This window comes from Marmota flaviventris, chromosome 10 (assembly GCF_047511675.1).
Source record: "Marmota flaviventris isolate mMarFla1 chromosome 10, mMarFla1.hap1, whole genome shotgun sequence".
NCBI lineage: Eukaryota > Metazoa > Chordata > Mammalia > Rodentia > Sciuridae > Marmota > Marmota flaviventris.
In genome coordinates this window covers 129,523-137,329 of record NC_092507.1, presented here as the reverse complement: position 1 = coordinate 137,329, position 7,807 = coordinate 129,523, and positions in this window count along the sequence as shown.

Sequence of the window (7,807 nt, the reverse complement as noted above, 5' to 3'; positions counted from 1 at the left end):
GCGGCGGGCGGGCGCGGGCTCCAGCGGGGGGTGCGTGACGGTCGACTGAGTTTGTGAGGCGGGACAGGGCTGCACGCCCCCCCCCACCACCTCGGGTCAGAGCACAGAAGGGAGGGAGACCCTGGGGAATGCACGCGAGCCAGATGGGGCACCAGGTCACTGTTGGGTCTCAGGCTCCAGTTTGGGACCCCCTGTGGGGCAGCTTGGTTGGTGGCTTTTCCCAGGGTGGATGATCCAGCTTCCCTGGCCCCTCCAGTGTGTGAGCCTGTGGCTCTGGGTAGGAGTGTTTGCAGGGTGCTTCTCTTCGTGTACAGAGTGTGAGGTTGTGGATTTGTGGAGAGTTTGAGTTCTGTGCATAAGGATAGAAATTTCCTGTAGTGCACTTGTTCACTCTTGAGGTTGTTTTTTTTTTTTTTGTTTTTGTTTTGTTTTTTAATCATCCCCATTTTATAGATTGGGAACCTGAATCACAGAAGCCAAGGAAGCTCCTGATGACACACAGCTGTTTTAAATCTAGGATGTCTGCTTTCAGGACAGTATCAGCCATGGTGTGGGGCAGGAGTAGTTGACTGAATCAGAGTGGGGATGAGGAAGGTGACAGCTGGCAAAATGAGTGTGCACACCACTAGGAGGGGGTCTGAGAAAGAGGCTTCTGATAGTCCATGCCCACTTAGGTGTTCTGGGGGCAGGTCAGTCTGGTGATCCGCCTTCTGGTTAGCCCCCCCACACACACACACCATTCTGCATGAACTTGGAGTTTCTTTTTAGGAAAAGAAACTGAGAACTGCCCTGGAGCTTGGAGCTGGTTACAGTGACTTGTCTTTGGTGTGTCATGTTAGATGCACCAGAAGGTGGTCTCACATCCCAACACAGAATCCCAGCCCGGTCCCTGACCCCCTGAGACACTCCAGCAGGGCATCCCTGGGAGCCTCAGGTGGACCACAGGCCTGTTTGCACAGTGCCTTCTAAAGGGGGAGGGAGGCCTGGGTGGGAGTGAGGGACAGCTCACCATCCCCTTCTGGAGCAGACACCAGCCCAGCTGGGCTTGGAGTGGACCACTGGTGACCACTGTGCTTCTGTTACCAACTCACCCACAGCCAAGGCACCAGCCGGGCCCACGCTGACCTGGGAGTGAGGTCTGGGTGGGATGTGCTGTGCTTAGACCAAGAATGTGGCATGCCTGTGCCCCAGACCTCCCTCCTGCCCTTCAACTGAGGCTACTACTGGTACATCATCTGCTATCGTCTCAGGGGCCAGGTGGGAACGTGGCCTGCCCCTCCTTTCTTTATTACCCTTGGGCCCCTCACCCCTCCTGCAGCCTGGACACCACCCCGTGGTGTGCCTTTCTCTAAGGCACAATCTGCCTCATAAGAGGCCATCATGATGGTGGGTGGGTGTGCCACACCTGGAGAAGGCTGGCCCTGCGTGTCCACTGCCTGGCGCGGCAGCCCTGACCCTTCTATCCCTCCCTGCCCGACCCCCCCCCCCCCGCAGGTTCGTCTTGCTCAGCATGTGTTAGAAAGCTAGGAGGACCTATCTTTGGGTTTCTATCTGGTCTGGGGACCAATCCAAACCCCATGCCAGTCTTCCCCAGGATTTCTTCCTGAAACAAACCCGGGATCGTCCAAAGCTGGGGGACCAACACCTCACCAGCTTCACAGAGGGGAACAATCCCAGGGTGGTCCTGGGAAGCAGAGTGTCTTGCCCCAGGATGGGATCCTCACCCTTGACCTCACACTCAGGTACATCTGTGTCCTGGTCTGGGGCACTGGGCCTCACCTTCCTCTGTGCTTCTCAGACAGGAGCAAAGGACTGAGTTTTGGCTCTAGAATCGTCCCAGTCAGGCAGTCCGGACCGGCGGGAACGACGGCGGCAAAAGCCAAAGCCCCACCTCCAAACCCGCGAGGCCCCGCCCGCCCTCCACTAGGCGCCACACCGTCGCTGCTCCAGGTTCCCCCGCGCTGGGCCCTCCGCCGCTGGGCTGAGGCCGGAGCCGCCTCTGCCGCCGCCGGCAGGGGGAGGAGGGTCATAAATAACCCGCGGGCAGCGGAGCAGACTGTGACCCGAGACGTCCTGGGGGAGTGCGGGGGCGGCCGTCAGCACTTCTGCCCCCAACCCCACTGCGCCAGACTTGACCCATCCTGGAGTGCCTGCTTCTTAAAGCCCCCTTTTTATCCATTCCTTCATCAGTCAATCAACCATTTATTGAGCGCCAGATGTGGTGTAACCCCAGGAAGAGACTACCCAGAGAAGGGGTTGTGGGAAGAGAGATGCAGGGGAAGAGTGAGAGCACAGGTGTAGAGTCGGAGGAAGTGAGGATGGGCAGAGTCCTGGCCTGCCTCCCGGCTTCTCTGCCTGAGCTCACCAGCTTCTTCAATGAGGGGGTGCTGCATGGGAGCACACCCAGACCCACCAAGAACGGGGGGACATGCAGGGACTGAGCTTATGGGCCACAGGTGTGGCTGACAATGAGCTATGAGGAAGCACACCTGTGTACACAGCTGCCCAGCCACCCACAAATGCATGCATGCTCAAAAACATACAAAGAGCAACCACAGGTGTGTCACACCCATGACTTTCTGTGTGCCAGAACAGTAGCTGCTGAGCCTGTATGCATCGGACAGGTTCATGGAGCACACAAATCCTCAAATGCTTCCCACAAGCACCAAACACAGGCAGGATGTGTGCTAAGAGATACAGATCACAGATATCCCAAGACTGGGACTTGAAACACAGGCACAGATGGACCCAGGTCCACATGTTCACCTGCCAAGGCAGGGTGTCAGGCACAGGTGACACCCAGTTGGTTGCACTATTGGTCTAGAAAGAGTTAACCTGGAAGGTCAGGGGTTAGAGGTTAGCCAGATGAGGCTCCCTCAGACATTCCTGCAAAGTAGCTAGAAACTTCAGGAATGTGGCCCTTTCAGACCCAGGGAGAGCTGCCCTGCTGGGACACCTGGGCAGCTAGCTGTGAGCTGAAAAGAAGCCATGCTATGTCTCTCAGCATGCAGGAAGGTGTTTTTGGGCTGTCCACTACCTTAGTCTCTGCCACTTAAAGGAACAAAGAGTTAGGGCCTGAGCTCAGCCTCACCCCACTCCTGTGGCCATGCAGTTGGTGTCCAGATGCACACATGCAGGAATTCTAGCAGGCACCCACAGCGCCCTGTACTGCTGGAGTGACGTTACCTGTGCAGTGACAGTCACATGTCATGTTCAAGGGTGTCAACACAGGCAGTGACCAGACACAGGCACAGTGATGCACAGGTGCTCAGCACTCCAGACTTCACCCTCAAGGCATCACAGAGGCCTCTCCTACTGGTCTGGCAGCATCAGCCTAATCCTCTGTCACCAGTGGATCTGTACACTCGGCCCTTCTGGAGAAGGGACAGAGATGCCTGTTTCTGACCACATGGGGGCAGAAGCAGCCCCCATCTTAGGGCAGTCTTTTGCTGTGGTCCCACCCGAATGTAGACTCTGTTGGGGAGGCTGAAGCAGGTGTGCAGAGCCTCAGACCCTCCTGGCAGCAGCGGCATGACCCAGTCTTCTCTGCCCTTCTTGGGACCTTACTGTCCCATCTGAAAATGAGAGGTGGGCTCAAAACCCACTTCTTTAGCCTTCTTTAAAGAGGTGGGCTCAAAACCCACCTTCTAAAGCCTTCTTTAGCTTGGAGTAAAAGAGTCAGCAGAGCAGCTATGGGAGGTGGGAGCACCAAACCCCTGCACACCCTAGACACTTTCCTCTGTAAATGGATCTGGAGCGCAGAAACTGAGGGGCTCCCATCAACTCTGAGCCAAGCAAAGGGAAAGAAATGAGTTCTCTAGTGCCCCCTGAGGCCCCCAAATCTATCTCATCTGTCTCTCACTGAGACAGATGTGAGGGTGGTTTATATTCTTCTCCTCCCTGCAGACAGTATGGCCGCACTTGGGCCCAGTCTGGATACTAGAGCATACACAGGGGTGCATGGGAGCAGCTGCTGTCCTGCAGAGTGGATGCGGGGGCAGGGTGCAGTTCTCTCCCTCATGGCTCAAATTAGTGTAGAAATGTTGTGCACCCTCAGGGCCACCAGAGCTAAGTAGCACACAGGCCTTAAGTGCAGTCTCACCCACTCCACGTCCCAAGGGTGTGTCAGCAGGGGTGGAGTGAGGGGCCCCATGTGCTCATGTGTGTCAGTGCTGCATGAGGGGTGTTCGTGTGCTTATGTGTGCCTGCCCTGTCCTCCTGCCATTCACTTTAGCTGACACTCAGCACAAATACGGTGTGAAGGCCTCAGGGACCCAAGTTCCTTACTCTGGGAATCTGGGCCTTCATTGGTCCAGCCCAGCAGTGCTGGTTAGAGTTCACTTTGTGTACAATTCACAGGCCCTGTGAGCCCTTGGGCCAGAGCCTACCAGGAAGTCCTGATAGAGGCACTAGGCTATGCTGTCTGCAGAGCTTTGGGGCAGAGGTCATCCCCAAGTGGGGAGAGGAGTGGGGTCTCTGCCAGACTGCCAGGTGGAAACAAGAGGACATCTGGGCAGTTCCTTCACAAGGAAAACCTTGGGTGGGATGTGCTGAATCATCACGGATGGTGCTGGAGGGAAAAGGAAAGGGCTAGAAGGGGTCAGGTGGTCAGCTGCTGCTCTGACTCACCTGAGAGCCGCCTCAGCTGTTCAGGCTGCAGGGTGGATTCTCAGTGCTGGGGTGGTGGCTTTCCTGACACACACTGGCACATGGCAGGTGCCAGTGTCTTCAGGACTGTCCATGGGGCATCCCAATGTGGCCATGGGTGGATCCAGCTCATACCCTGATCTGGTGCAGACCAGGCTGGGCTCTGGGCTCTCTGAGCCATTCCTAACTTGACATGGCTGCCTGACTGTTCCCCTCTTCTACCACCTGCCCTGGAATCTCTACATACCTTCCTGTCCCCAGAAGCTTATTAAGAGTTGGACTACAGATCTGGGAGGCTGAGGCAGGAGGATCACAAGTTCCAGGCCAGCCTTAGCCACATAGCCGGCAATGTAAGCAACTTACAAGACCCTCTCTCTAAATAAAAAAAAAAATTAAAAGGGTTGGGGATGTAGCTCATTGGTAAAGTACCTCTGGGTTCAATCCTCATTACTGAAAAAAGAGGGTACTGCCACAGGTACCCTCTTCATCAGACAGAGATACCTGAAAGTCTTCTGCTGAAGCAGCCTGGGTAGACATCCTTGGTCTTCAGCAAGCTCTGCCCAAGCTGGAAGGTAAGGTTAGATCTAAGGGTGCATAAATGGGGTATGGTGCTGTTCTGAGGACCCTGCCACTGACACAAGGGTGAGGCAGAGTGCCCACGGACACAGCCAGGGAGAGGCAGTGGTCACACCATAGAGGGGTCTGAGATCCTGCATCCCAAGTGCTGGCTGCCTGAGATCTCCTGATGCTTATCCATGTTTCTCCTGTGAAGTGCCTTCTCTGTACACCAGCGAGGGTTCATGGGGAATTTTTGCTGTCTGGGGCCCCACAGGTCAGGATTCAGGCCTAGGAGAAGCAGATATGGAAGCTCAAAATAGAGAAAACTAGTCAGAGTTGCCTGGTAACAGCACTGGCCTTCTCCTGGGTAGAAGGATACAAGAAACAGCTAATGGCCACCTGCTGAGAGTCTGACAGTGATGGCAGCCCAGGTCCAGGCTGGTGTACCAGATGCCCCCCACGCCTCACGTCCTTGCCCCAGTGTGGCCTGTGTCAACATGCACACGGCATTGGGGTGGATCAGTGGTCAGTGTTCAGGAACAGAACACAGAACAGCAGCAGACACTCAGGTGAGTGACAGGGAGCAGTGGTGCACACAAGGTGTGTGACCCAGGGACAACGCGTGGGTGTTCAATGCAGAGTGCCTGACGTGGAGCATGCGCCCTCACACAGCCCGAGGCTGCCCAGTTGTCTGGGGCTCTCCCTTCAGTGTTTCTTCATGCTATCATACTGTCACCCTGTGCTCAGTAGGTCACACCTCTGAACCAGCTGCATCAAGAAGAGGGCATGGGGGCTGGGGATGTGGCTCAAGCGGTAACGCGCTCGCCTGGCATGCGCGGGGCGCTGGGTTTGATCCTCAGCACCACATAAAAATAAAATAAAGATGTTGTGTCCACCGAAAACTGAAAAATAAATATTAAAAAAAAGAAGAGGGCATGGACACGTGAGGCCCCACCTGGAGGGCCAGCAGCCCCTTCATCAACACTAGTGTCTTTGTCATGGCAGGGAGTGTTGGAGGTAGGAAGCTTGGGTGGACGAGATCACTGTCCTGGCTTCCTGATGTATAGACCGAGTCTGACTCCGGGCTCCCATTGCCACCCAGCCCCAGTCCTTGGGGGGCAGGTTGACAATGACATTCTTTGAGGTGCACTGGTGGCTTTGTGCATGGATGTCCTGTGAGGCCCTCTGGATGTGTAAATTCCTATTCCTGACTAGCCAGGCTCCCCTGGGACCATCTCATCTCTTGCACTGTGTGAGGGCAGGTGGGGCAGCCCCGAATGCTGTTCCATGGGACCAGGACTCTGCTGCTGGATGGCCATGACCCCAGGTGTGGCCCCAGGTGGGGATGTGTTGAGGCCCTGTGCAGAGCCCATATGCAGAGGCTCATGACCTGATGACAGCCACCTGGAAGGAATGGTGCACACATCTGCAGCCATACTTCACCCGTCTGCATGAACGGTCAACACAGGGCCTTGGGAACCCAGGCAGGGCTCATCTATGGCTGCTCACTCCAGGGGTGTGTGGGCATTTGTAGGCCAGGTCCAGGGGCCGCCCAGTTCCCTAGAACCTAGCCTGTGATGGCGGGAGGGACTCAGGGCCCTGGGCACCATCTAGCCTTCTGAACAGTGCAAGTCCCTACTCCCACCCCAGCCCCCACCTGCAGCACTGAGGCCGAGAGTAATAAAACACCCACCTCACAGGAGACAGCTTTATCTTGTTGATCGGAAGTCTGCCAGCCCAATTTATGATGGAACATAAGATCTCCAAATCTGAATTTATGTGCCGTAGTATAACGAGAGGTCAATGAGATTGAAAGTGGGCTCGTGAGAGGAGCTGGCAGGCTCACTCCCAGGTGCTGTAAGGAAACCTCATAGTCTTTGTCCCCAACTCCAGCCTGGCCCAAGAGGGAAAGGACCGCAAAGGAGAGCCCTGCCTGAGAGGCACACCGGTTGGTGTAAGGGGGAGAGAGAGGGACTCCGTCAGGGCAGGGCCACGGCTGTGGCAGGAGTCTTGGAGAGGGCCAGCCTGGACCATCTGTGCTGAGGATACAGATCTTGTGCCTGGTCTCAGGCCTGGCCCTCAGCCGTGGGCGAGCCCCTGGCTCAGAACAGTCACAGCAGAGCTCTGGCTCTGGCCCAGGGACCCACCGCCAAATGGAGTTGCCATGGGTGACCATGAACCCCTGGCCCCCACCCAAGCCCTCTGGAGCCCTCTGTCGTCATCTCCCCCTGGAGTCAGAGGTGGGGTATGAGGAGGGTTGGCTCTGTCTGGGGTGGGCACCTGGCCAGCAGGAGGCTGGCTTTCTGTGCCCCAGGGCAGACCCTGACTTTAGGATTTATACAAATAAATGAAATGAAAAGTGCTGGCAGCCCTGATCTGATTACAGCCATTCATTCTCTGGTCGTTAATAATTTGTGCAATAAAGGGTTGCGGCTGCTCCAGTGTGGGGGTGGCTGCGGCTCAGCCTTCCCTTGGCGCCGGCTTCGGGAGCTGGAAACATGAATTATTAGTTTCTTATCGCTCGGACCGCCATCGCTCATGCTGCCAGGACCTGGTGGGAGCTGGCGGAGGTCCCCCGCCTCCTCTGCTGGCCCTGAGCTGC